At 43.7% G+C, this 27,376-nt stretch overlaps 1 protein-coding gene across 4 annotated transcripts in view; it reads right to left on the minus strand.

Moving 5' to 3' along the window:
• Pdzd2 (PDZ domain containing 2) overlaps nt 1–27,376 on the minus strand; it is a 181,648-nt gene that overhangs the window by 152,121 nt on the left and 2,151 nt on the right. The window lies entirely within an intron of this gene.

Below are 27,376 nucleotides of genomic sequence, written 5' to 3' on the forward strand. Positions count from 1 at the left end.
GCTATCAACACAGTGGCCATCTGGGAGGAACAGGGCAGATACTAGTGGGGACAGAAGAGTCCTAAAGTTGGTGGTGTGTGTGCATGAGTGTGTTTGTGTATATGTGATGTGTACATCTCTGTGTGTGTGTGTGTGTGTGTGTGTGTGTGTGTAGAGGATTGTTTATTTCTTGGCAGAGTAAAAAGGAGGAAAAGAGTATAAAACATGCCTCTGTAAGGTCATGGAATGAATGCAAAGTCGTCCCAGCCGTATGGCCGTGGCACACACCTTTAATTCTAGCACTTGGGAGGCACAGGCAGGTGGATCTCAGTGAGTTCAAGGCCAGCCTGGTCTATAAAGCTACACAGAGAAACCCTGCCTCAAAAAACAAAACAAGAACCAAAAACCCCCAAACAAACAAAAAACAAAAATCAAAGTTGTCCCATTGGCTTAGTCATATTAGAAGAACCTTGTTCTTATACACCTCATCAGAAGACAAGCCAGGGAGAGTAAGGCAAGTCATTTTCTTGTTCCATTTGAGAAGCTAAAACAAAATACCATAAACCTGGGGGCTTCTCAACCATGGACATTTCTCCCAGCTCTAGAAGCTGTGAAGTTCAAGACACCAACCGTGTCTGGGGAGGACTTTTGTATTATTTTCATTTCGGTGGCTGTGATAAAATCCCCTACAAGAAGTAACTTAGAGGAGAAAGGCCCTGCTTTAGCTCACAATTCCAGGCCATGGTTACCACTTCAGGGAAGATAGGGCAGGACATGAAGCATCCAGTCACACCACAGTCCACAGTCGTGAGCACTGAGAAAGGAATGCATACACTAAGCACTCTACTAGCTTTCTGAATTCTTACACAGCCCAGGGCCCTAAATGGGAATGCACTGTCCACTCTCCCACTCTCCATATCAATTAAGACAGCCAAGACAGCACCCCCCCACCGACATTTCCACAGGCTAATTGATGTAGACAGTCCCTCATTGAGACTTTCTATCTAGATGTGTCCAAATTATGTGTAGTTGACACATAAAATTAACCTTAAAAATCTCATCATAAATAATATTTTTAAGGGATGGTAAGACAGGGAATCATGTATCCAGACTAGCCTCAAACTGTCTATGTGCTGGGGAATGACATTGAACTCCTGATCCTCATGCCTCTACCTCCCAAGTGCTGGATAACTGATGTGCCACTACACCTAACTACCAAGCTGTCTTTTTGCTATATTGTCACAGGAAGAGTAGAAAGGTCTCTCACCAGCTGTCCTTAGAGCATTGTCTTAGTTAGGGCTTCTATTGCTGTGAAGAGACATTATGACTATGGCAACTCTTAGAAGGAAAACATTTAATTGGGGTGGCTCTTTTACAATTTTAGAGGTTCAGTCTACTATCACCATGGCGGGGAGCATGGTGGCTTGTAGGCAGACATGGGGCTGGCTACATCCTGATCAGAAGGCATAGGAAGTGGACTGAGGCATTGGATGTGGCATATATGAGACCTCAAATCCCATCTCACAGTGACACACTTCCTCCAACAAGGCCATACCTACTCCAACAAAGCCACACCTCCTAATGGTGCCATTCCCTTTGAGGGCCCATTGTCTTTCGAACCACAAGCATCAACCCACTTCAGGGCTGTATCACTTCCCTAAAGTCCCCTTCTCCTTTACAGACAGGAATTCTGCATGTAGACTTCAGGAGACATAAACCTTCAGTTCACTCCTCTTAGCAGAACTAAGGAAGGGCAATGAGGTAATGTACCCCAGAAAGGCACTGAGCATTCTAGTGACCTCTGGCTTCCCTTTCTGGAACATTTCTCTCAAACATCATTACAGATTCACTGGGCTGAAGATAAAACCACACTTAGAACATCATTCACTACTTTGAGCTCACCAGCTCACTCCAAACTTAATAGCGGGCTATGGAAAAGCCAGAACAAAATAAAAATCAGAATACACTATAATTATCATGTTATTATAAGTGAGCAGGCAGACAGGGGTCTGGAAAAACTTGGAAGAACAAACTACAGTTAATATGTATTGGGTGGTAGGACTGAGGGGAATTTTCTCCTTCAAATTATTTTAAAATTATTATGACCTTATTACTACAATGCATAAAAGCCGAAGCTGAGATAGGAAAACATAAGTCAGGCAGACCCAATCTTCTCCATGCGTCTTGGCCTTAGGAGAATTTGGCCAGAGACCACTGTTGAAATCACTCTACACCATGCCAGGCTTCTAAACCCATTCAAGAATGAGCCAGACATAGCTGCAGGCCACAAAGTCCAACACTTTGGAGAAATGAAAGGCTAGTCAAAACTTCAGCTCAAATTCCAATCTTATGGAGCACCTTCAAAACATACTGCACACATCTCCAACTAGATCTGAGAATTTGTGGTCTATATGACAAGCTCATATTCTGAAGGCTTTTTGGGTTTGTTTTGTAATTTTGCAGTAGATAGATATGTATGTGTACACACAGAGTATCTCTCAACAGTCTTCAGTGTAAGGCAGACTCAGGGTAAAGAACAGATACAACCTGACTGACATATTGGTGTTTAGAATGACTGACCACATTTAGTACAAAGTCATCTAGACCCTTTAAAACTTAGTACTTGGTGCTAATGAGATGATTCGGTGGATAAAAGTGCTTTCTGGATAAGCCGAACAACAGAGGGTTCTATGCTCATCACCCAAAATAGAAGAAGGAAAGCATCTCCCAGAAGTTGCCCTCTGACCTTCACATGCACGGCATGGTGCACACACTTGTACTCACACAATAATAATACAATTAATTTTTAGCTGGACAGTGGTGGTGCACACCTTTAATCCCAGCACTCGGGAGGCATGGGCAGGCAGATCTCTGTGAGTTCAAGGCCAGCCTGGTCTACAAAGAGAGTTCCAGGATAGCTAGGACTGTTACACAGAAAATAACCCAGTCTTAAAAAAAAAAAAAGGAAAAAGAAAAAAATTAACAAAACAAAACAATTACTCACTTGTTGAGTGTCTCCTTCTCCCTATGTCCACAATGCATGCTTAATATTAAGCCTATGCATGGTGTGGATATAGGAAGGCCTCGTATATGTAATATTCACCAATATTTGACCCAACCAAATCCTATACAAATATCTCCCAAAAGGAGTCCTCTCTAGTCAGTGGATCCAGGAGTAGTGCCTGTAAGGTCAATTTCCTTTTGCAAAACCCTCCCTTCTCTATGCCCCTTGAACATCTTGCTCATGTCTGTTTCCTCAGTCATGCTGGAGCATGGCAGGTATTCCACGCCTGCCTCCACCACAGAGGCTGTGAGACTCCTTCACCTCTGCCCCCAACCCAAGCACATGGCAGATGCTTGCTTTGCTGTCCTTTGAGCACCTTGACTTAAACTGGTTATCCAAGTGTAATTATTGGTACCTCCTTTCCCTCCCAGAAGTGCCCTGGTGTGTATGACAAATTCTCTAACCGCTCATCACTAAGTAGTGAATAAATGTCGATTCATGTTCTTTGAAAAAATTTTTTTTCCGAGACATGGTTTCTTTGTGTAGCTTTAGAGCCTATCCTGGAACTCGCTCTGTAGACCACCAGGCTGGCTTCAAACTCATAGAGATCCACCTGCCTGACTCTCAAGTGCTGGGATCAAAGGTGTGCACCACCACCACCACCACCACCACCACCACCACCACCACCCGGCTCTTTGAAATTTGTTTATAAGGTCGTATTTCCATTACCTGTTACGGCCCTTGTAGGTAGATTCTGAGGACTGATTCAGAAATCAGTTTTGTCAAGAACTTTAAAGGATGGTGAGTAACACTGATGAACACACAATTTTTTCTCCTAATTATCTAGTCCATTCGTTAACTGCCACAGCAACTTTGCCTGTCTTTGACTCCTTAGCACATATTGGTGTGACCTGGACCCACGGTCGGGTTGTCCGTTACTGGAGGCAGAGAGGAAAAAGCCAACCTGGCATTAAATCTCCACAGGGATTCCTGAGAAATGATGGTGCTGGTGAGTAGACACTGTTCCAAACTAGATCTTACTGTTCCAGTACCCTGCCTGTGAAGCCATTTGGGGGGAGGCTACAGGTGTGCCTCAGAAATAGAAACATCACTTAGCTTTGCTTGCAGTCCTCAAGCGTGAGTAGCAGAATGAGAGAGGGTGAGGAGAGGGCTGGAACCAATTAAAGCACTTGAGATTGAGGGCTCTGGCCTGGACCGCAGCAGTAGCAGTGCAAGGCACACTAACAGGGTTGCCCCAGAGGCACTGATAAAATCATGATTATCCAAGTACATGGCATGTGGCCTGGGGTCTGGTCTTTTTACAGGGCACCGGGGATAGGAAAGTAGAACCACAGGTCTGTCTCTGTTATAACTACCATAGACAGGGCTGTGCATCTGAGGCCAGAGGGGAGGGGACTTGCTCTACCTGTCTGGCCCACTTCCTCTGGCTCCTGAGACACCCCTCCTTGGATTTAAGGGCCCAGAGGGATTTCCCAACTCTTGCTGCTCATTAAGCCTGTTTGATTTTTAAAGCAGAAGATTAAATGCATGGCCCACTGCCAAGATTCCAGATGTTAGGCAAGCTTTCTCTCTGGGTGGATGGGGTCCCCTGCTAAGTAGTACTTCCAATTAACATGGAAAGTCAGCTCAGAGGGGCTGGGAGAGGTGGGAGTTGGGGTGAGAGGGGCTTGGCTCCACTCCTGGCTTTGCTGGTTTCTGTTCTGAGCCATCCATATGTCTTTTCCGGGGCTCTAGCTCCCTAAGAGGAGTGGACTACTTAGTAAACCTGCATCCTTCATGAGCAGGCTGTGAAAAATCAAAGGATTACCGTAGAGGTCTTTAGAGAAAACACAACACTCTGAAGACTGCGTTGGCAGATACGGTAATTGATAGTCACCAAACATGGTTATTTAAATCAGAATTCAATCCTCAGGCGGGGACATCGATCAGTGGTAATGTTGCTAGAGTCCTTGGACAGGGTGGCCTACATTCAGAGATGCCTCCCCTAGAACACCTTCTCAGACAGGGAATCGGAGACCAGCAGTAGCATGCTTGTCCAGCGTACATGAGGCCCTGGGTTCGAGCCCTAGTGATGCACACAGAATAAATAAAAACAAAATTCAATTACATGGTCATGCAAGTTCCATTTCACACGGGGCTAATGGCTGCCATATTGGAGACCTCAGAGAGAAAACAGTACCCTCTTCTGGAAAGTTGTACCGAATGAGCCATTCTAAAGTTTCCCTTGGATTTCTGCCCTCAAAATCTGGAATGTAAACCGGGTGTGGTGGTAGCATATGCACCTGGAACCCTAGCACCTGGGAGACTACTGAGACAGGAGAATCTGAGTGTGAGGCCAGCCTGGGGTATACAGGGTGATGCCATTGGAAAACAAGCAAGCAAGCAAACAACTTGAACACACCAGGCCTGTCAACACTCAGAAAGCAATGCTCCACATATGTCCACAGAGAAAAAAGCCTTTCACAGTGCCTGCAAGTGCCACAACCAGGCCTACTTCCAAACTCTCAGAAGTGTCATCTTTTCCTTCTAAGACGTAAGACAATGCAGGCATGGGAGGAACTTCTTTTCCTCAGCTTTCATGGCCTATGGCACTCAGTTCAGCTTTTCAGACCTGAGTCCAACTTTTTAAGAAAATGCATTTTTAAACATTCTCTCCATGGCAGCCTTAGGCCTGCACACAGCAGGGCCCAGGACAACCTAACTGCTTCTCCCAATGCTGGCCTGACAGGCCATACTGCACAGCCCCAGAAATGGCTGACTTGAACATTTAACGAAAGGACACAACCCTCCTAGGGCCAAGTGTTAAAAGCATTCCAAAAGAAAATGGCCCAAACAGAAGCTCCACCCTCCTCCAATCTGTTCTTCATCTGTCCAAGGATTTATTGGCTCTTGTAGTAAATTCATCAATTGCCAAAAGAGAGTTAAAACTGTGGCTCCAGTGTAAATACTTGTTGGTAACAATCTCTCAGTGTGACACTTCAGATTTCAAGAGGCTGGGTGGCCTTCTAAATGCCTCATTAAATGGCAACTTTATAGCACGAAGAGGAAAGGGCTCAGGGATTTTTCGGTACAGATGCATAAATCAATCTTTTCAAAGACAAACAATAGAACAACTCACAGAATGTGTGTGAATGGGGGAGCTGGGAGGAGGGTCACACAAGCCGAGGAAGGAGAGACTGAGACACACTTGGAGGTCAGTCTAAAGTTTTCCAAGCTCAGTGCATGAAGATCTCAAACTCTGAACATTTCTGCTCAGTCTGACATGTGTTTATCCATCTTCAAGAAAATGGACCACTCTCCTGAATGGCGAGACACTAGGCACTGTGATAGATCACTTCACATTGGCTTCCCGTGTGGAGATTTTCATAAAGATTTCTAGGGAGCAGGCAGTTAGAACAAGGTCAATGGCTTCTCCTAGTGAATGGTGAAGTGTTGGGAAAAGCCATCTCCACAATTTTGACAGGCTACCTATTGTATATCAGGTGCTAGAGGGATGGTCTGAGAACCATGCCTTTGGCCCACCTACCTCCCCAAGTTAATTTAATGCTACCATATTAACAACTAAATCCCTACCTCACACGTGGTATATTGCCCTGACCACACCCATATTCCTAGCTAGAGAAGCTTCCACAGGCTTCCTCAGCTCCATTCAAATTTCACTGTTCTCAATGGGCTGACATGGCTGCAACCCTGGGTCCCAGGCTTCGATGTGAACATGCTTCTCTCTGATGTACTCCCAAACACCCAGCGTGTGTCGAAGGTTAAAAATGCACAAAGCCCCTCCCACCTTCGCAGGCTTTCAGCCAAGCAACCCTTCAAAGCTATGCCTGGCCCTTGCTGGGCCAACTTATTTTAGTTTCCTTTTAGAAAAGCTTTAAGGGAAAAAAAATATTAAGACTGATGACCGAACTAGAGGAGAGAGGTTCTGAGGCAGAGCACACGCAGGTGACCCTCTGCCTTTCTGCCTGTGGTGGCCTTGACTTTGTCCCCCTAACTGGTTGTTTTTTTTTTTGTGTGTGTGTGTTTTTGTTTGTTTTTTGGTAAAACTCTACACATTTTGTCAGATTCCTACTGAAAAATCACCTCCATTGTTCAGAAAGAACAATGTGCAATTGATAGTAAGGACAGTGTGGGGAGGGAGGCTGAGTCTGCAGATATCAGGAGTGGGGCCTCCCAGCTGCCAAACCCCTTTCTATTGGAAACACTGCTGTCCTCCCACTGTGGGTCTGCTTCCCCAGCAAAGGCAAGACAGGTCAAAATGGTCTAAGTGTGCATCAGCTTGGCGGTCACTAAGGGAACCCCATGGTGGCCTCTGCTGACACCCTGACTCCCTCTTCTAGAGTGATTCTGGGTGGTTAATGAATGCCCTGTGCATTTCTGAAGGTCGAGTCACTTTTCTGACACAATCCTTACTCTGTCGGGGCCTCTCCCAAGCACACCATAGTCTATGTGTAGTCTTTCTTGGACTATGTAGATTATTTATACTCTGCCAAGTCCATGTTTAGAAAGAACCCTTGCAGACTTTTCAGAGCTTATGAGTGTGGCTATTATACAGAGGTCCCCAGTCAAGAATGAACATGGCCCCTACCAGCACATTAAGGATTCCAGCACAGAAGGGAGATGTGGCTCTAAGTATTGGAAAGGCTGCAGCCATGGTGTCCTACACCCAGGAAGCATGCGGCAGATGTGTCCAAAGTCTACTGGGTACAGAAATACCTTTGGGCTCACCTGTGGGTGTTACTTGGTTCCGACCTGAGAACAGAAGTCCACTGTGGACTGTATAAGAGGTTCACAGGGAGGTCCCCAATGTGGGAAAGGGCTCCCATCTCCAGCAGCCTTCATAGAAGGAGACTGCCTTGGGGCATTTAATGGGCACTTGCCAACCCACAGTTTCCAGAGGAGTGGGAGGGGAAAGGGAGGAATTTCTCCTTCTGGTAGATCCTCACTCGAGGAGGAGGAGGAGGAGAGAGGAAGGGAGTAGGGGTGACAGACCCTGTGCTGGAAGAAGGAGTGTCAGGGAGGAAGGGCGCACTGTAGGCAGACGAACATCTGGCAATCAAACCTTTGAATCTACCAATCTTAGAGCCCGGTTGGTTAGTGTAGTGATGTGCATTAAGCAAAGGTATCATTAATTGCTTAAGAGATGTTCACACCTGTACGCTTCCTCTCCAACTAACAGTATTCTCTTGCCCAGTTCTTTCTGGATACAAATTTACATGGTGTATGAGAACACCAACTTCACCTGTTATTAACCAGTCACAGATCACACCTAGCTTTTCCTCCAGCACTGATGATTATGTGATCATACCGCTCATGGAAACCTACTTCTTTCTTTGAAAACTGCCACACAGCATTCAGAAGTGCAGGCTTAGCATCTTTTATTTATTCTTTCACTGATAAATGTTTCATTTTCATGTTGCCCTATTTCAAACCCTTCCAGAGGGAATGTGTTCAAATGCAAGCATTTTACTAGCACGCATCTAGAGAGGTGAGCCTTAGGTCAAGGGCTGTGTGTAATTTTAATACCTATTGACAAGATACCTGTGATGAATTTTACTCTCACTGATGGCATGTAGATGCCCACTCCCCTAACTAACTAGGCTTGATTCTATCACCTTTTCAAGATTTTCACCTAAGGCTAACCTTGCCACTAACACCGTCCACAACAGATGCTGAAGAGACGTAGTAGAAAAAGGATGCTGTGATTGGCTCTGCCCTGATTGCTGAGGGGCTCTGCCCTTTTTATTTTGCCATTTGCATGTTCTGCTTTGTGGCTTGTAATTTTCTAAGCAGTTAGTCCTCTGCACCCACAGGTTCTATATCCATGGATTCCATAAACCATAGACCAAAAGCGTTCAGGGAGCCTCCAGCTGAAGAGTTATTGGCAGTTAATGCTGGCTGGGGAGGGGAGTCGTTTGTCTTCCCAAGGGGTGTGGTTGCTACAGTCTGTCCATGTTCAGATGGGTAACCTCACACCCATGCACATGCCAGCAACAATAAGTGAAATGAGGTGGTTATGGAGAAGAGGAAGGAAAAAATAAAAGAGGAAGAAGAGGAGGAAAAAGAAGAAAAAGGAGGAGGAAAAGAGGACATGGATGAAGCAGAGGAATTCTTCCTGGCTTCAAGAGTAGAGTTTACAGCTAGAGATTCAGGCCAACCCCACCTCTGGTAACAAATGAAGAGACCCAGGAAAAGATCTGCTTGAGATGAGCCTGAGGCTGCCTAAGAGAAATATAGAAGCAACCAGAGCCTAGGTCTTCAGTCTATGAACCAGCCTAGGGATTCAGTTACAGAGGCTAGGGCAATTCTAAGTCGACCTGAAAACATAACTGGGCACTTCATCTCATCTGTGTACTTTCATCCTATTTAAAGAAAGCAATATAAATAAACTGATAATTCCATTCAAAAAATGCATTCAATAAGCACTCATTACTACTGCCCTGTTATTTATTAGCACACTAACTTTCTGTTTCTCCACACTAGAATTTAAATGAGAGCAGGAAACCTTGACATGTCCTCTTGTGTCCCTAAGACCTAGAGTTTCAGAAGCTTTGTTGGCTACCTCCTTCTTATAGGGTACCAGTGACAAGCTAAAGTACAATTCTACCAAAGGCCAACTAGCAGAACCAAAGAGCTTACCAGGCTTATGTAAGAGCATGGGTGACAGGCTACTTACAGCAGTGTGGATGACCCCAAAGCATAGCACCACCAAAAAAGTTCCCCCAGCATGGATGGAGCCTCCTTAAATTAGCCTTCCATGGTCTACACATTCTAGCACCTCCAGAGACCACGAGGGCATGTGAGATTGGACAAAATCACATACAGCTATCTAGGAGGAGAAGAGGATGGCTGGGATCTCAGGTGAGAGTCCTGTGACTCCCCCTCCCAGCTCCTGGGTAGGATATCAACAGTCGATGAAACCAGTCTGGGGGGGTCACTTGTAAGCAGCCACAGCTTTTCTGGTGAAGGTGACAGCAGTTACATTTGGAGAATAGTGCTGGGTCTCAGTAATTGTTGCAGGATAATACTGTCAAGTAGTATGTCTTTGCCAAGGGCCCTTTTGATTGGTTTAATAGAGAACTGAATGGCCAATAGCTAGGCTGGAGAGACTAGGCAGGAATTCTGGGGAGAGAGAGGAAGAGGAGGAGGAATCTAGGTGCATGGATTTGGGTTTTTTCCAGCAGACTCAGAGAAAGTCAGAAGTACTGACTGAGGAGAGGTAACAGAGCCACATGGCAGAATGTAGATTAATAATAAAAAAGGTTAGTTTCAATTATAAGAGCTAGCTGTGTAAGCTAAGGCTAAGCTTTCATAATTAACTAGTCTCTGTGTCATTATTTGTGGACTCAGGGTTCCAAGAAAGGCCAATGAGAAAGACTGCTACAGTTTGTTTTATTGATCATGGTGGCTTGCAGAATTGCTAACTCTTCAGATGAGTATTTGCACATCCACAGTGAAGGGACAGACTCACACTAAGAACTATTGAATATGAAAAAAATAGAATGATAGGAACAGCATTGTAAAAAAAAATGCATTCTTGAGAGAATAACTCTAATTTTCAAAGCAAACTAAATCCAGTCATGATGGTGAATGCTAGATGGACCACAGGGTTATGAGGAACCTTGAGGTATATGCCAGCAAGCCACCTACCTACCAGTGTCCCTGAGACTATGGAAGCTTATATTTACTCAGTCTGTTGTCACGACATTCACAGCTTCCATTTGGCCCCTTGAAATCATAAAGACCATGTTCTGGCCCAGGTCCACCACACCAGGGAACAATAACTATTTAGTTACAGAGCTCTGAATGTCCAACAGCCAATCAAAATATGGTTCCCGCTGAACAGATTGGGATCTTTGCAAATGAGGATATAGATGAAAACCACCGTGGAAAATCACAAAAGAGAACGCATTATAAGCATAGGATTTTGAAAATTTTTTGCTTTCATCTGTTAATAGAGAAGGCCAGAGAGGCTATGATGAAATAAATGGCAGGCAGAAGGCTGTGGCATAGATGAGTTAGAGAACATAGGAGGTTCAAATAGTCATGTAAATGTCTGTCCTCAAATTGGCCAGATCTGAAAAATCTCAATGGATTTTAGTATAAAACAAAAAAGGCTCATTACCATACACTGGTCTTCTAAGATGAGATGTCTCTGGGGGAAGTGATACACACTTTTAGAACCCTGTCTTTAGTAGAACCAAACTCAAATATGGGTTTGAATCATCTCAGTTTGGGCATTGAAGGTACCTTCTAGTCCCAACAGAAAGGGTTGCTTTTCTAATCTAGTAGATACTCAAGATACACAGACAAAGAAGACATCTAAAATTCTCCCACAAACACTAATTCTTATAGATCTCAAAAGATACCACAGGGAAGAAAAAAAGGAGAATGCATATAAAATGCAGGCAGGGGACAATGTGGAAAGTCTGTATTGGGTTGGTGACACAGTGTGAAGGGAAAGGACTGGCCTAGCACGTGTGTTTGTAGGCTTTGCTTTGATCCCTAGTATGCAAGTGCGGAAAGGAAGAATGGGCCAGAAGGAACGACAAGTAGACAAACTTGGTTTGTCTCTTGCCAAAGTTGCTTTGACCATCCCGTTGTTGGTATACACTCAGGCTGGCCTCCAACTCACTAGAGCAGCCAAGTTTGTTCAGTCTGTAGCATGTGTGCAGCATGTGGCCCAGAACAGCAATGAGTGATTGTAGATTTGCTTAAAACATTGAGGACTTCTTTCATTTTTAATTAAAAACATTTAATTTTTTGTAGGAAGTTTTTAACTCTATTATGTAGCTCATGACCTATGGGCTTTGTAGATGCCAATGCCAAGCCACTTGTCAAGAAGTTTGAGACGTCTGCTTGAGGCTGGCCTTGAGCCCCTGACCCTCTTGCCTCCACATACCGAGGGCTAGAATTATGAACACCATACCAAGCATGATTTGACCATCCTTTTCTTTTTTTCTTTTCTTTTCTTTTTTTTTTTTTTTTTTTTTTTTTTGGTTCAGAATCTAGGACTTCATACCTTCTGGTTAAGTGCTCTACCACTGAGCTATGTCCTCCAGTGGTTGACCGTTCTCAACAACAATGGCTGTTTGGTATCTCTTGCTGAGAAGAGAGGCAGAGAAAAGCAATCAAAATGACCAGGTCATCTCAGAGGAGAACTGTGAATTCTCAATACATATTTGGGCAGACCAGCACTGACAGGAATTAGAATATAAATGGAGCCAGCATCTGTAAATGCCTGTATATGTGGTACAGTCCAACCACAGGCCCATAGTCATTGCCAGATTGTGCCACGTCTATATAGTGAGTCAATGGGGTAGAGCTGTGCTTAAGCACCAAATTCTAATAAACCAAAGCCCCCTCAACCACAAAAGGACAAGATCTTTGCATTTCTAAGCACTTTATCCTCTTCGTGCACCCCTTAGCAACTTATTCTATCCATGGTCTTGAGATAATTTATATTCTTTCAAGGCTCAGAATAGAATGGTGATTTTCAAGCTAAATTCTTAGAAGTCAGGCTGGATTGATAGGGGACACTGGGAAGAGATGAAGCCAGCTGTTTGGGAAGAGGAAAGGGCCCAGAGCACTTTCAGCAAAAGAAGAAGGGGCCAGGGCATCACTCCCAGCTACCCATTGCAGTCCACACAGGAGCCATGGCGTGGGAGGTTCTGGGATACTTGTCAAGCACACACATCACAGTCATGGTATTTTCTCTCTGACTCAAAATCAAGATACAAACCAGTTCAGTTGGACAGGGCAGATTAATATACAGCTGTAAGATATCTCAATATTAAAGAAGGCTTTTCAGTACAGTTCGCAAAGCAAGTTTCTGTGAAGCAACTCTTCCTTTTCTCTGGCATGAGGTGAGATCATTACAAACGGACCAGAAGGGATACTACAGTGCGTACAACACAGCACTCTAAAATTGTAAAAGAGGAGTACTGACTTTCTGATAAAGCAATAATGGATACAAACTGGTTCTAACCATATACTACTGACAAGAGATGTTTCAAAATGGCAGAAATGTATAAATGTAGTAACACATGCCACAATAATAACACCCATTTAAAACGCCAGTGTATACATAATAAATAAATAAATAAATAAAATCTTTAAAAAAAAGAAAAAGAGTAAGAAACAGGCATAATTTAAAAAAATAATTTAAAAAATCTCCAGCTGGGCCAGGTACATGCAACAACAACTTTCTGAGAGCACCCCCACACACACACACTCCCTCAGTACACATTACAATTTGCTACACACCTGCCACAGGGAGGTAGCGATCACTGCACCGAGACAGGTGAAAATACCCGAGCCCTTGCATTCTGGCAGTAGAACCCAGAAGCCTAAGCAGAACAGGTTGGCACAGGCCTGGTATTCCAGGTACTTGGGAGGATATAGGTCTCAAGTTCAAGGTCTTCCAAGGCTACAGAATAGATTCAAGGCTAGCTTGAACTACTAACTCTGCCTTAAAATAAAAAGTAAAAAGAGGATTGGGGCTAGGCAAGGTGGTGTACACCTTTAACCCCAGTGTTCAGAAGGTTGAGGCAAGCAGATTTCCATGAGTTTGAGGCTAGCCTTGTCTACACTGTGAGTTTCAGGCCAGACAGGGATATACAGTGAAAATATGTCTCAGAAAGAGGGAAGAGAAAGGGAAGGGGAAGAGAGGGAAGGAAGGAAAACGCAGGGAAGGGGAAGGGAGGGGAGGGGAGGGGAGGGGGAGAGACTTAGACTTAAGGCTATACCTGGTCACCATCCATGACTGAATATCACTTGGTTTGCCCCACTGTGGTCTGGCACATAGCCAGCCTCTGGAGGCAGAAGGGTTAGTGTTAGTTACTTCATACTCGGAAATTTGCTCAACTGTAGATGACAATGAAATTCCAGTTTACCATTTAGAACAGTGGTTCTCAACCTTCCTAATGCTATGACGCCTTATATAGTTCCTCATGTAGTGGTGACACCCCAATAAAATTATTTTGTTACTACTTCATAACCATAATTCTGCTACTATTATTACTATGAATTGTAATGTAAGTATCTGATATGCAGGGTACCTTATATGTTTCTCCCAAAGGGGTCACAGGTTGAGAACCACTGATTTAGAAGGTACTGAATTAATCTAAACAATTAGGACTAATCTAAGGATGCCATGTTGCTGGAAATAAAAAGCCCAGATTTGGAGATTAACTGCATTCTTCAGGCTGCCACAGACACCCGAAGAGCAAGTGTGCAGGCACACGTCTAAAACTGCAGGTGAGAGATGACAAAACTTTACTGAGGGTGTGGAAGAAGACGGGGATTGATGGGGTGAGAGGCCAAGCCTGCTGGCACACCCCTAGAATTCAAGAACATAGAAAGTGGAGGCAGGAGCAGCAGGAGTTCAAGGCCAGTCTCAGCTACATAGTACGTTTGAGGCTAGCCTGGGCTACCTGAGACCCGATCTTAAACAAAAAGATGCTATCTATACAGAAGCAAACTATCACACTGGAACAGAAGCCTATCAGTGAACGGTCATCTGGACGTGAAATGTCTTCTATAGGATTGTTATTCATGGTCTCCAGCATATAGCAACATTTTTTAGGAGGCTGTGGAATCTTAGATGGTGGGGCCTTGTTGGAAGACATGGGTTGCTGAGAAGGCTTTGGGGGTGACATCCAGTCCACTTCAGGTCCCAGTTCTCTACTTCACAGTCCTCTAAGATGCAGCAAGCCAAGTGTCGAGCTCATACTGTCATGAAGAGCCCAGACTACCATACTTTCTGTGCCATAATGGACTGTCTCTCTTAAACCAGGAAGCAGAGTAACCCTCTCTTTAGAAATTGTCTCTGTTGGGTATTTGGTCACAACAGAGCAACTGTGCAGCGACCTATATATCTTTGGGGATGACATATGTGGGTAAGAAGAACATGCTAATCCCTGCCAAGACTTTTAATCTACTTAAATTTATATTTTAATCCATCTCAAATTTTTCTCTAGAGTGAAGATCTAATTATATGCTTTTTACAAGAAAGCCAAAAAAAAAAAAAAATCACTGGAAGAAACACAGAGAAATTAGAGATTAAAAAAAAAAAAGTCAACAGGAATGAAACCATAAATGTCCAGATCCAAAAAGAAAATGGATATAACAGGAGAAATGTGATTTGGAACGGTCTGATACCATTCGTGTCGATTAAAATGTACAAAAATGCAGTTTATCTCCAAGTAAAGCACATCTATCTGAACCGTCTGATACCAAACGGAAAGGAGACACACTAGGTGGGAGGAAAATGGAACAGAGTTCCCAGGATGAAGGTATTGTAGTTAAAACTATCATCTTCTGTTTGAGCCAACAAATCTAAAGGTGAATACAACAAAGGTATATCTATTAGATCTTTGTGGCAAGACTATGCTAGACTATTCTCATATGCTCTGTTTTAAGTTGTTAAGAGTCCTCAAAGGTTAAATCTAGAGGTTCCTCTATCAACCTACAGAGTGTTTTTATTATATACAACTCATTCTTCAGCATAGAGAATATAAACAGGGCAGAAAATGGAGTTATTGAGCCCAACTGTGATGGTTAATACTATAAGTCTTTGTGGCTAGGTTATTGGACCCCGGTGTTTAGTCTAACACTAGTACAGATACTCATATGAAGGTACACTGTAGATGAGATGAAACTTTGTCCGCTTATTTATTCATTTAGATACAGACACTCACTATGAACCCAGGCTAGAACAGAACCCATTATGTAGCCCAGGCTGGCATGGAATCAATACTCTTCCTGCCTCAGCCTCCCAAATCCTGGCATTACAGAAAATGTACTACCACATTAGGCTAAGATATCGTACAAGGCAGTAGATGAATAAAGCCACCTCCCCTCCCTTACTCTACCCGGAATGTGAACAGATCTTTAAGTAGTCAAAGATCTTAAGAGAAAGTATTAAGACATCCAAAAAGGAGACATCACCATCCTTGAGACCACAATACAGACACCATGCATATGTTTCTAGACCCTCTCTTTTGCCCTGTGTGTGGAACCTCGACTGAGGACTGTGCCATCAGTGTTCTCTTGAATCCCCAGTTTCTGGTGTGCTCTACAGATTGTGCAATTACTAATCACTATAACCATGTAATACGATTTCCCAAATATCAGTCTTGTCTGTCTTCCCAATGCCCCCCCACACACATAAAATGCATCCATGTGCATGTGATTGTGCATATACAGAACCTGAAGATGTTTTTATATACACCCCTCTTGCTTTGCTTCCAGAGAATTCTGAACTCTACACCAGTTTGATAAGCTTTGGGGTAGTCAGAGTCTCTCTGTTTAGTTAAAACAGCTCTAATTTTTTTTTAAACACTGATACAGGACAACTGCTTTGGAGCAGGAAGAGTCCATGATAAGTTTGTTGAGACTGACATGTTGGAATTTAATGGATTTTGAGTTTATCTATAGAAAAACATATTTAATGAGAAAATAAAATTCTTCAATGTGGTGGCTCCTTTCTGGACACCCCCCACCCCCGCCCCGTAGAAATTTCCCTGCCTGACCATGATGACTCACTGGCTAGGTGCCCTTGGGAGGACAGACACCCACACTCCCATGTGGGAGAGGAACAAGAGCTGTAGTGTGTGCTGTCCTTAAACGGGAATGTTTCCTCAGGGACATCCTCCTGCTTACTGTACTGAAAGCACAGGTTGGCAGGATGAACCCGCGTAGTCTCCACAGAGGATTTCTGCATACCCATGGCACTGCTTTGCCCATGCTGTGAGCAGCATCCGGTATGGACTGACCACATATAACAGTAACTGAAACACTCAATACATCTCCAAACACTGCCCATGCCTGGATACAAGGTGACCCCAGATAGCAATCTCACTCTTTCTAGTGCAGAGTCCCTCACCAATTTTAGAAACGATTTATTTGAGCTATTTTAATTTGCTACTTTTCTGTTCACTGTATTTTGATTCGGCTCTTCCAAATCATGAAAGTTCAAATAGAGAAACCAATGAAATTACTGAAGCAATGACCCAAAGTAGCACTACATCATACAAATATTTCTTGACATTCCCACTAGATCAGAAGGTGACTCAAAATATAAATCATCCATTTATATTTTGGGACATCCATTTATATTTTCCATTGTCCCATTCAAAAGAGAGCCACAAAAATTTGGGGGATAAATAGATTAAAGATAAATGAGGAAAAAGAAAGAATCTATCAAAGGGTATAAATGTTCTATTATGTTAGATTTGTAATAATATCTTTACATAGTAATATACAAAATTACATGCATGTAAAGTGCATGCATAAGTATGTCAACATACAAATTAATGCCAATGGAGATGCTGGTGTCCAGGACATTTATTCAATTCTTCAGTGTCGGTAGCATTTTTACACCTATGCCTGTGATGACAGTTTCATTCTGAACTTCTCAAGACACACCCTTTTCACTTTGATCTAAGTTACTTAAATAAGGTTCTTAACTTGTTCCATTTTAAAAATCATCTTTCAAAAGTTTTTGTTTACAAAGAAATCCAACACTTGTTATTGTGAGGTCAGAAGCCTGGGAATATTCCTAGTTTTTTTTTTTTAAACCAACCCCCGCCCCCACCACTTTAAAAATACTATTACCTCAGTTGATCTCCTTTAGCATCTAAAACAGGAATGACTAAGGTCACCTCAGACTAATGTGTGTTCCCTAAACAATACTTTGATCTTCAAAATAAAATAAGTGTAAGCTCTTCTCCAAGAAGAGAAGGGAATTTGTATAGAATTAAATGTGAGGCAATGCTCTCTTTTCCCATGGTAACCTTCTTATGGGGCAGGGCCATTATATCTAGGCATGTGGGGGTAAATGGCTTAACTTCATTTTACACAGTTCCTCACTCTTTCAGAAAGCCACACACCCAGCACAATACCGAAGACTTCACATGCTGTACCCTATTTGGTTCTTACGCTAATTCATAAAGGAGTGGCTAACCATCTCTACTCTGTGGTTGAGAAAACCAAGACAGAAATGCTACACAATCTTCCCTAATGTCTACTGGCACAGCTAGGTTATTAAGAGCACAAGACTTCCTAGACTGTCACATCTCACAGAGTGAGACACCCATGGATACAGTGTATCATCCCACCTTATGCTGCCCATGTAACTATACATGGATACAGTGTATCATTCTGCCTTCCGTTACCCAGGTAACTGTATATGGGTACAATGTATCATCCCACCTTATACCTCTGGTGTAACTGTATAGACCGTCTGAGCCTGTGGTCTGGATCTACAAAGGTGACACCAAGCTGTGCAAACACGAGATCCTTATGTTTCCTTGTTTCTCTGCTTTCCCTGACTCAGTATTCACAGGTGTGGGTGTGGGGCAAGGCTGCATCAGGCTTGTGGTTGACTTGCATACAGGAAAGGGCGGCATGCCGAGCTGAGGGGTAATCTTATCATTGCAGACATGAGCTTTCCTATAGTGGCCTACCTAGTTTCACCTAGTTTGCCTTTTTTCCTGTTAATTAAGAAAGTCTTTTCTTGTCTACCTTAAACTAATGTGAAGCAATGAACTTCACAGTCAAAGCTTCTAGTTTTAGAGAGAGTAAGATTCCTTATGGTTTCTGGACCCATAAAAAGCCAATTGTTCCTTTACGGAGCTGGTGTGTGTGTGTGTGTGTGTGTGTGTGTGTGTGTGCGTGCGTGTAAGCACGTGCATAGTGCAAGTGCCCCTCAGGGACAGCCTCAGCCAGCAGCTTTGGTCTAGCTGAAAGAGACCACATACCCTACAGACGACCACTGGGAGTCTGGCTTCCTTTAGTAGAACCTCTAACTCCCCCAATCCAACCCCAGCACCTCATACACCTACATAAAACACTGCTCCAAGTTGAAAGTTGGTGGGGAGTTATGTCTTAGAGTTGCTGCAGATCAGTTTGAATATTCTCCCAGCAGTGTGCATGTGGCACTAATGCTGGAGCTTGGGTTGGAATCTACCGTCTGTATCCCATTAGGCCCGTTTATGAGCTCAGAGCATGACTGCCTGGTTTGCATTTGCAGCACAGAGGGAAGCTATAAGGGATGGCAGCAGGGCTTCTTTAAGGACACCTAATGCAGGTCAACTGTTGCAGCAGAAACGCATAGATGAACAGGAGGTGTGACCACAGCAAGATGGGGAAAGACCCTAGCAGGACAGTTGGGCAACCCAATTTGGCATTATCTCTGCCGCCTAATAAACCTACTCCAGACAAAAGCTCTGAACTTCTCAACCTGAATTTCACCTCTGAAGAAGGAAATTGTATTAGATATGCTGTGGGAATCCCTTCTATTTGAATTTTCTAGTATTCTAGTCCTCTAAAAGACCCCTGATTCTGTAGGCCACGAGCCTGTGTGCCTAGCACACTATGTTACTTCCAGCAGCCCCCAGGGCATTATTGACTGCATAGTGAATCAATGACTGTAAGCATACACGGACAGGTTATGAAATCCACTAATACTCACAGACACATGTTATCCACAAATCATGCACTTCTCTACATATGTTATTTGACCTCAGGAGTTATAAATTGTTATGACCTCTGGATGCCAAACAGCATATTAGATATACTTCTCTATAGAAGTCTCTTCACCCCCACCCAACCTGGGACTTGGAATCTAATTGAGGAGAATAAGAGAAATAAGATGATGCAAAGCAACTCTCAGAAAAGATACAATTCCATTCAGATGTGATCAAGCCAATGATGTCAGAATCTTAGAGCCAGATTTGATAATTAAGATTACAGTAGGGCCCAGCATGGTGGCATGTGACTTTAATCCCAGCACCTGGGGAGTCAGAGCCAGATGATCTCTGTGAGTTCAAGACCAGGCTAGTCTCATCGTGTGTTCCAGGCCAGACAAGTCTACACAGTGAGACTCTGTCTTTAAAAAAAAAAAAAAGAAAAAAAGATTACATCAGGAAGAGAGCTGCATCAGTCAATGTCCAGGTATCAGAAGCACACTAAAGGGTTGGATGCAAAGAGTTTCATACAGGGATGCTTCACAGAAGGGCTGGGCAGGGCATAGCACCCAGAGGTGAACATCTCCAGATCTGAAAGGCAAGGGGGAGAAGGAATCCGCATTACCAGACCAGATGGGAGCTGGGGCCATGAATGTGAACTGCCCCTCAAGGACTTGGGAGAAACTAGCTGTTGGCAGAAATTAGCTGTTGAGAAGACCATGAGTGGGTAATGAACACATTAACCCTCTTGCTTCCCATCTTCTACCAGTTGGAGTCCTATTGGCAGGATCCAGACAAGGGAACCCAATGTTACAGATCATAAGCATGATTCTTCTGGTACAGAAGAAACCAGAAGATAAATTTGGGGCTTAGGGAAGGACAAGAAAACCACACCGTCTGACATACGCATGTATTTAGGATGTGTGTGTTGGGGGGAGGGGTCCATACACATGAGTGCTCAAGTACTTGTATCCATGCCCACACATATGGTGACAAAGCAGGATGCTGGCTATCTTGGTTTATTGGTCCCCACTTTACTATCTTGAGAAGAGTCTCTCATTGAACTAGAAACTCAGTGTTCAGCCACGCTGGCTGGATAGAGAGCTCTGGGGGACACTCTTAATTCTACTGTCCACTGCTAGGGTTATGAGTTCACAGTTGTGCTCAGCTTTTTATGTGGGTTCTGGGAATTTGAACTCAGGTCTGCATGCTCTCAGGGCAAGTGCTCGTACCCACAGAGTCATGTCTCTATCCCAAGATAGAGACAGTTTTGATTTTTCAATTATTATACACTGTGTGAAAGGACTGTACCATATGATGAACCTAAATGTAAAAATCAAGAATGTTTGCTATTATATTACAGATTACTAAATTTGCTAAAATGAGAACATGAAGTATAATTAACTTGGGTATAATTTTTAATAGTCTAAGGCATAGTGTGTTTGTTTATATAAGACCAAAAAGGTGTTTATAAGTAACCAAAAAGTGAAACTGTCAAGACACCCATCAACCAGGCAACATCATCTCATTTTCCTTTATCCTCTAGTCCTATGAGCCCCCACCCCCAATTCCAAAGAGCTCAAACTTCAAAGTTTGCACACAAATGAGTTTTTCCATTTGTATTTTCTATCAGATGGCAATTAAAAAAAGAATCTCAAAGGTCAGCCAAAAGTCACAAATAATGAATGAGTTTGATATATTATCTCTAGATTGAAAAGTGTAATAAGACATGTTATAAGAAAACACCTGGAAAATGGCCTTTGGCAGGACACATTTCAGGGATCAATATCCCAAACAGCAACTCTCTGCCAACTCATGCTTAATTTTCATCAGGGACCCCTGGAAACAGTTCCAAAACTATTTGTGTTTCCCAGATGCCATAGGCTTTTATGTGGTGGTTCTAGTGCGAGCAATGGGAATTTGGAACTCGGATGAAGATGAGGTCATCTCCTAAGGGTGGTATGTGTGGAGGTGGAGAGAAGCCAGAAGGATGGAAAGGAGGATATGTACATGCCTGTAACCCCAACACTTGGCTTGTGAAGGCAGGAGGGTCAGGAGTTGGAAGCCACCCAGGGGCTACATGAGACCCTATCTCAAAAACCAAAACCAAACCAAACAAACAACCAAAAAACAAACAACCAAAAAACCGAAAAAAGCTAAGTCAGTAAAATGTCACATGGTCACCTCTCAAGAGATCCCAGGTATTGTAAACCATAAACAATTCTTGAAGAAGAGCTAGATAAATTATGGCCTTTGACTCTATGGGGAAATGTGCTGCCATTAAAATCGATGAGTTTATAATAACATGAAAAATCCTGGTGTTTACTCATTCGCAACAGTGTCTGAATTCCTGCTGAACACCACAGATGGTATGAGGGTGTTTAGGATATGACGAATTACACAGTGTAAAGCATAGTGTGGGATGGGCTCTGAATGAGGCTGACAATGGGATCCCGACACCACCATCGAAGTGTTGACCACCTTGAACCATTTTTCTAAACAGCGTGGCTCCATAAGCGCCATGTGAAATAGGGATAAGAATATCTTCCTAAGATCATCCATTATGCAGGGTTGGCAAGATGGCTCTGTGGCTAAAAGGGCTTGCTATGCAAGCCTGAGGACTTCAGGTCCATCCTAGAACCTACTTTAAAAAGCCAGATTTGACAGCATGCATCTATAATCCCAATGTTGGCTCCTGCAGCAAAATGGGAGGCCAGAAACAAGGTGGGAGAGAACTCACGCCAAAACCTGTCCTCTGGCATGTTCCAAATGTTGTCCTCTGACCTCACAGGTATGCTGTGGCATGTGCCAAATGTCCTCTGAGCACACTTGGGTGCTATCACATGTGTGTACCTCCTAATATACACACATTAATAAATTAAATTAAAAAAACATTAAGATCCTCGTGTAGAGGAGGTAAGTCCATAATGTGACATTGTAACAGTACTTGGCAGGGACTAAGCACTCAGAAAAATCTTAGCTATGTTACAGTATGAAGCACTCTTCTTTCTTTCTTAGAGTCTTCCTTTAACAAGACATACAGATACACACAGGACAATGGTGGTATAGTGATTTCTGCAGTGTAGGGGTTTCTCTTCAGGCTGAGGTTTTATCAGGAATGGAACTGCTCAGACAGGCCTTTCATTCATAAAAATAGAGGGAGTCCCCACCACTTGAGTCAAACCGGAAAACACAGAATGGCAGTCTATTTTCTCCTCCATTCTATTCTTCCCGACATCACCAAGCACTTCCAGAGTTTATTTCATCTTTAAAATGCCAGCAAGTTTGCAAAGCAAGTAGCAAGCATGAAGACAGAGGAAACCATATGGTAAGAATCCAGGGGGAAGCTCAAACTGGCCCTTGGCTTTTATAGGCTAGACTGTTCTAGGTTTCCTTATTGCATATCATTTAAAATTTGTCTTCTTCACTTGGGTTTACTGCACTCTACAAAGCAACAAACCCCTTTTCCCACCCCCCAGGTATCCCAATAGTTACTGTTACCTTTGGAGTGGGAAGAGAATTAGGTTATTCTCATCTGCCTACAAAAGAGGCTGAGTTAAGAGGAATCTTACTTGGAATCAATGTAAGAAACGAGGAAGCAGGCTGCTCCAATCTGAATGAGCCTACGGTTTTCCTAACTCCTTTCAGAGATACGGTGATGTATCAATCAACTTCCACCTGTATCACTTTGGTGACAAATAATACCAAACCTTGGCTCAAAATGGCTTACATAGAGGACAAGAAGTGAGAAGTCAGGTTCCAGGCAAGTTCTCCAGCTCTTAGCAATGGCTTTCTCCCTTAGGTTGCCCTCAAGTTGGAGGATAGAGGCCAGTGTTTCCAGACAGCTACATGCGGAAGATGACAAAGACTGCAATTTTGTATTTTTAAGAAATGAACAAACTCCACACAGATCTGTTTTCGCACCTCATCACCCAGGGAGTCCTTTCCTCTTTCTGACTCTGGGTTGGGTTGTGGAATGAAGGTAACCTGACAGGACAGGCTGAGCATCTCAGAGAACAGCACTTCTAGATTTTTCCACCACTCACTGGTGACTGGGGGGAGGACTGAAGATACAAACGAACAGGAGCTTGTTTCATAGAAGTCATGAACATCCATGACTTGTAAGCTGGAGCATCACACACTCAGAAACCCCCTTTTCTCTATGCTCCATCCAGTAAGCAACAAATCAATTCCAAATTACTTAGCCAATAACCAACCCATTCAGAGCCTAGGGCACCTTCAGGTACAATGTGCAGTGTGGCCTGTTTGCCTGTCTACCCCAGAGGGTACCTGTAGGGGTGGGGCATAAACACAGGAGGAAGAACTGAAGAAAATCAAGCTAGGTGCATCAGGCAGGGCCTACACACAACTGACTAAAGTTTACAAGTTTGCAAAATGGTGGGTAAGCTGAACTAAGATAAAGCAAACAGGAGAAAGAGTGACTGTAGCAGGTTTCGGAAGCTGACAGACACACAAACTAGCAGTAATAAACTGGTGGTGCCCAACTTCCAGATGAGAGCAAGCTGATTCCAGTGCAGCCTTGGGAAAAAGCCTGGAAGCCTACTTATTGGCCTTCATCCCCAGTACTCCACAGAACCCTGGGAAGTGAGTCCTGTGCACCAACCAGACAGGGTACCCCCAAATGCAGGTAGGCTGGCTGAGGGTCAGTGTATGAAGCCAAGGGATCCCCGTATCCTCTCCTTTAGTCCTAGATCACAGGTGAAGGCCTGCACTTGGCTGCCTCTTCTCTCTGCGACATCAGAGAAGCTCCAGACATGGAATCACCTGTCATAGCTGGTGGGTGAGGGACCAACAAGCAGGAGAAGAGAAGGTCCCCAGAGTAAATGTTATGGCTCCTTCTTCCCTCCAGAATGTCACCTCAAGAGAGTCCCCTCTCACAGAGACTTCTCTACACCAGGTAGTTGCCACAGGGAGGAGAGTGTTTCTGTGGATGAGAGTTCTCCATTGACAGCACCAGCCAGTGGGTCTTCAGCTCTTCAGCAGAGGCGGCCATCCCTGGGATGCACTCTCAAGTCATGTCAAGAGAGTAACAATCACTGGCTCCTAGCCTGGGCAAGATGCTATTCCGCTCAGTTACTGTGCAAGCTCAGTTACTGTGCAAACACATACGGAAAGTGCACTGTGCCAGGCATTGTGCGTTAGAGACACTGCCCTGGGTGTCCTTAATGAAAAGAAAATGTTCCTCAGAATCAACCCCATCCACTCAGACTTTCCAATTAGCATTTCAGGGATGGGTCAAGGATCATCTAACATGTTAGGAAAGCCTTTACCATGGAAGAGATTAAAAAATAAAACAAACAGCTAGGGGGAAATCAGAGGAAACAGAAACAATGCAGGGAGGAGAGAAGTACTTCAAAGACGCTGTCATAAGGACTGCAGCGTGGAGTCGCTTTTCATCCCTGAAACAATAACAGGAGGTTATTGTAAGGCAACTCAGAACCTTAAGCAGCTCTTGGGATTTAGAGATTTGATGGCTGACATAAAAATGGGATATATATGGTCTTGAGGATAAAATGAGGAAATTTCCCAGGAAGTAGAACTTTTAAAAAAGGAAACAGGATATGTAATAGAATGGGTAAGCGTTTAATGATTCAGTCCATAAAAACTTCATCCAAATTAATGGCGCTCCATACGAGAGGAAGGGGGCTCACTTTTTTTTTTAAACCTCTGGGGGGAAAAAAAACTGTTTAAAACCAAAAGGCAATTTTCTAGATTGAGCTAGCTCATCAGAAGGCCATACACTGTTGTCCAAGAAGTATTAAAATAAATCTTGGTTATAAAGAGAAAGAATCTGAAAGGACAGAGGAGAAAATCATAGAGGGGGAAATAGATTCAAAACACCAGGAAGAAAGATGACAACTGACCTGTGTGTCAGACACCGAGTCTAGGAAGAGCAACACTTTCCAGATTCAAAGGGGAAGGATTTCCACCGTGGAGTTCAAACTTAGCTCAACCTGACAGTTGGCACTGGAGGCTCTCAAAACACTCATTTCCCATGAGTGTTTTCTTGGGCACTTATGGAACAGAACATAGAAGGTATAGCTTGGGGGAGTTCAGATGATAAAGGGTGCCCTTGAGAAAGAGGTAGAATGCATCCCCAGTGCAGTGACTTATGGGCACACTGTGATGGTGGTAGTCTTTGAGGGTTTAGCTCCTTCCCCTAACTTAAAAAACATTCCCAGACTCCTTCAGTTCATCATGCCTACCTGCAGGCGAATGTCACTGCTGGTGCACTCAGCTTTGCTCAAGGGCAGCAAACCCCGAGTGCAATCAGAACAGGACAAGAAAGATGAAGCATGGGCTGGCAGGATGCACCTACCACTTGAAATGAGTAGGCTATGTTGAAGGTGGCTGTCATTGGGGCCCAGGAAATACAGCTGGTAAGGGGTAAGGGACTGGTTGCTGTCCCTATTTATAAGTTCTATAAAAATAAATGATTCTTGAGCTGAGTATGGTGGGTGCATGCCTTCAATTCTAGCACTTAGGAGGCAGAAGTCAGTCTGGTCTACATAGCAAGTTGGAGGCCAGTCAAGGTGACATAGTGATATCCAGTCCCCATCAATCAATTAGTGACTTAAAATTCCTGATGAGTGTATTTTGATAAAGAATAGCTCAGGCTTCCAGGTGGATGCCAGAATAAGGATTGGATACAAGAATTGGGAAGAGCCCAAACAGCACCATGGAGTGAGTACCCACTGAAGTAGTCAGGGTACATTTGCCAGGCCACAGCTCTGGAGAAATGATACTCCAGTGAAGGCAGGGCTGAACAGCATGTCCCGGGAGACAGGGAGGAATGGGAACCCTGGGTATCCAGACATTAGCAGCAATGGAGGCTGAAGAGAATCTGCCATGTGTGATGGGAGGCTGGGTAATTTATGGGAGTGGGAAAAAAACAGAAGTACTTGGTGTAGCTGCTCCTCCTATCCTAGCTTCCTTCCACTGTGGTTAAGCAGGGTGGGGGAGCTGCCTAAATGGGCCTCCCAACAGTTACAGTTAAACCCTGCAGGGCAGTCAGAGAGATTTGGGGCAAACCTTAGGAACTCAGTCTGTATTGGTGTCCCTATCACTTTCCCCCCAATATCCCATTTCTGCCTTTGGCTCTGGTTCTTCTAAGAACTTTTGTGGGGAGCTGGGGGAGCATAAGATGGGTTTTCTGTATAGCCCTGGCTGTGCTGGAACTTACTCTATAGGTTAGGCTGGCTTCAACTCAGAGATCTCTGTCTCCTGCATGGTGATTAAAGGCATGTATCACCACCACCTGGCTAATTCATTTCTATACAACCCAACAGAGCCCCCTTCTACTGAATGTCACCCCAATGTCCCACAGCTGATCCGAGAGCCAGTGTAGGTATGACGGCAGATCTGAGAATCTTGCATCTTAACTTTACAATTCACCTACATCGTGAGTTTAGAATTATAAACAGTTACAGCACTGAATTTTATAAATTATGTTCCCTATCATATTCAACTTGATCCATTTTGTGCAAAGAAAATGTTTATATTCTTAGAAACAGTCTCTCTGGGGCTGGGGAGATGGCTCAGTGGTTAAGATCATTGGTTGCGCTTTAGTTCAATACCAAGCAACCAAATAGTGGTTCACAACCACCTGTGATGGGATCGGATTCCCTCTTCCAGTGTGCATAAAGACAGAGCACTCATATACATAAAAGACATAAACAAACCTTTTTAAAAAGAACCTTCTCTCTGAAGATGACAGTTTCCCCCTCCTTTGCTCATCACTCGAAGTCACTTCACTCTTAGTGCTTCTAAACTGGGTACTTCAACAGGACTACGCAATTAAAAACCTGACATCTTCAGCCATAAATAGTCACTACTATACTATCTATAATCCAGCATCAGAGGCTTTGGTACAGGAATC

This window comes from Cricetulus griseus, chromosome 2 (genome assembly GCF_003668045.3).
Source record: "Cricetulus griseus strain 17A/GY chromosome 2, alternate assembly CriGri-PICRH-1.0, whole genome shotgun sequence".
NCBI lineage: Eukaryota > Metazoa > Chordata > Mammalia > Rodentia > Cricetidae > Cricetulus > Cricetulus griseus.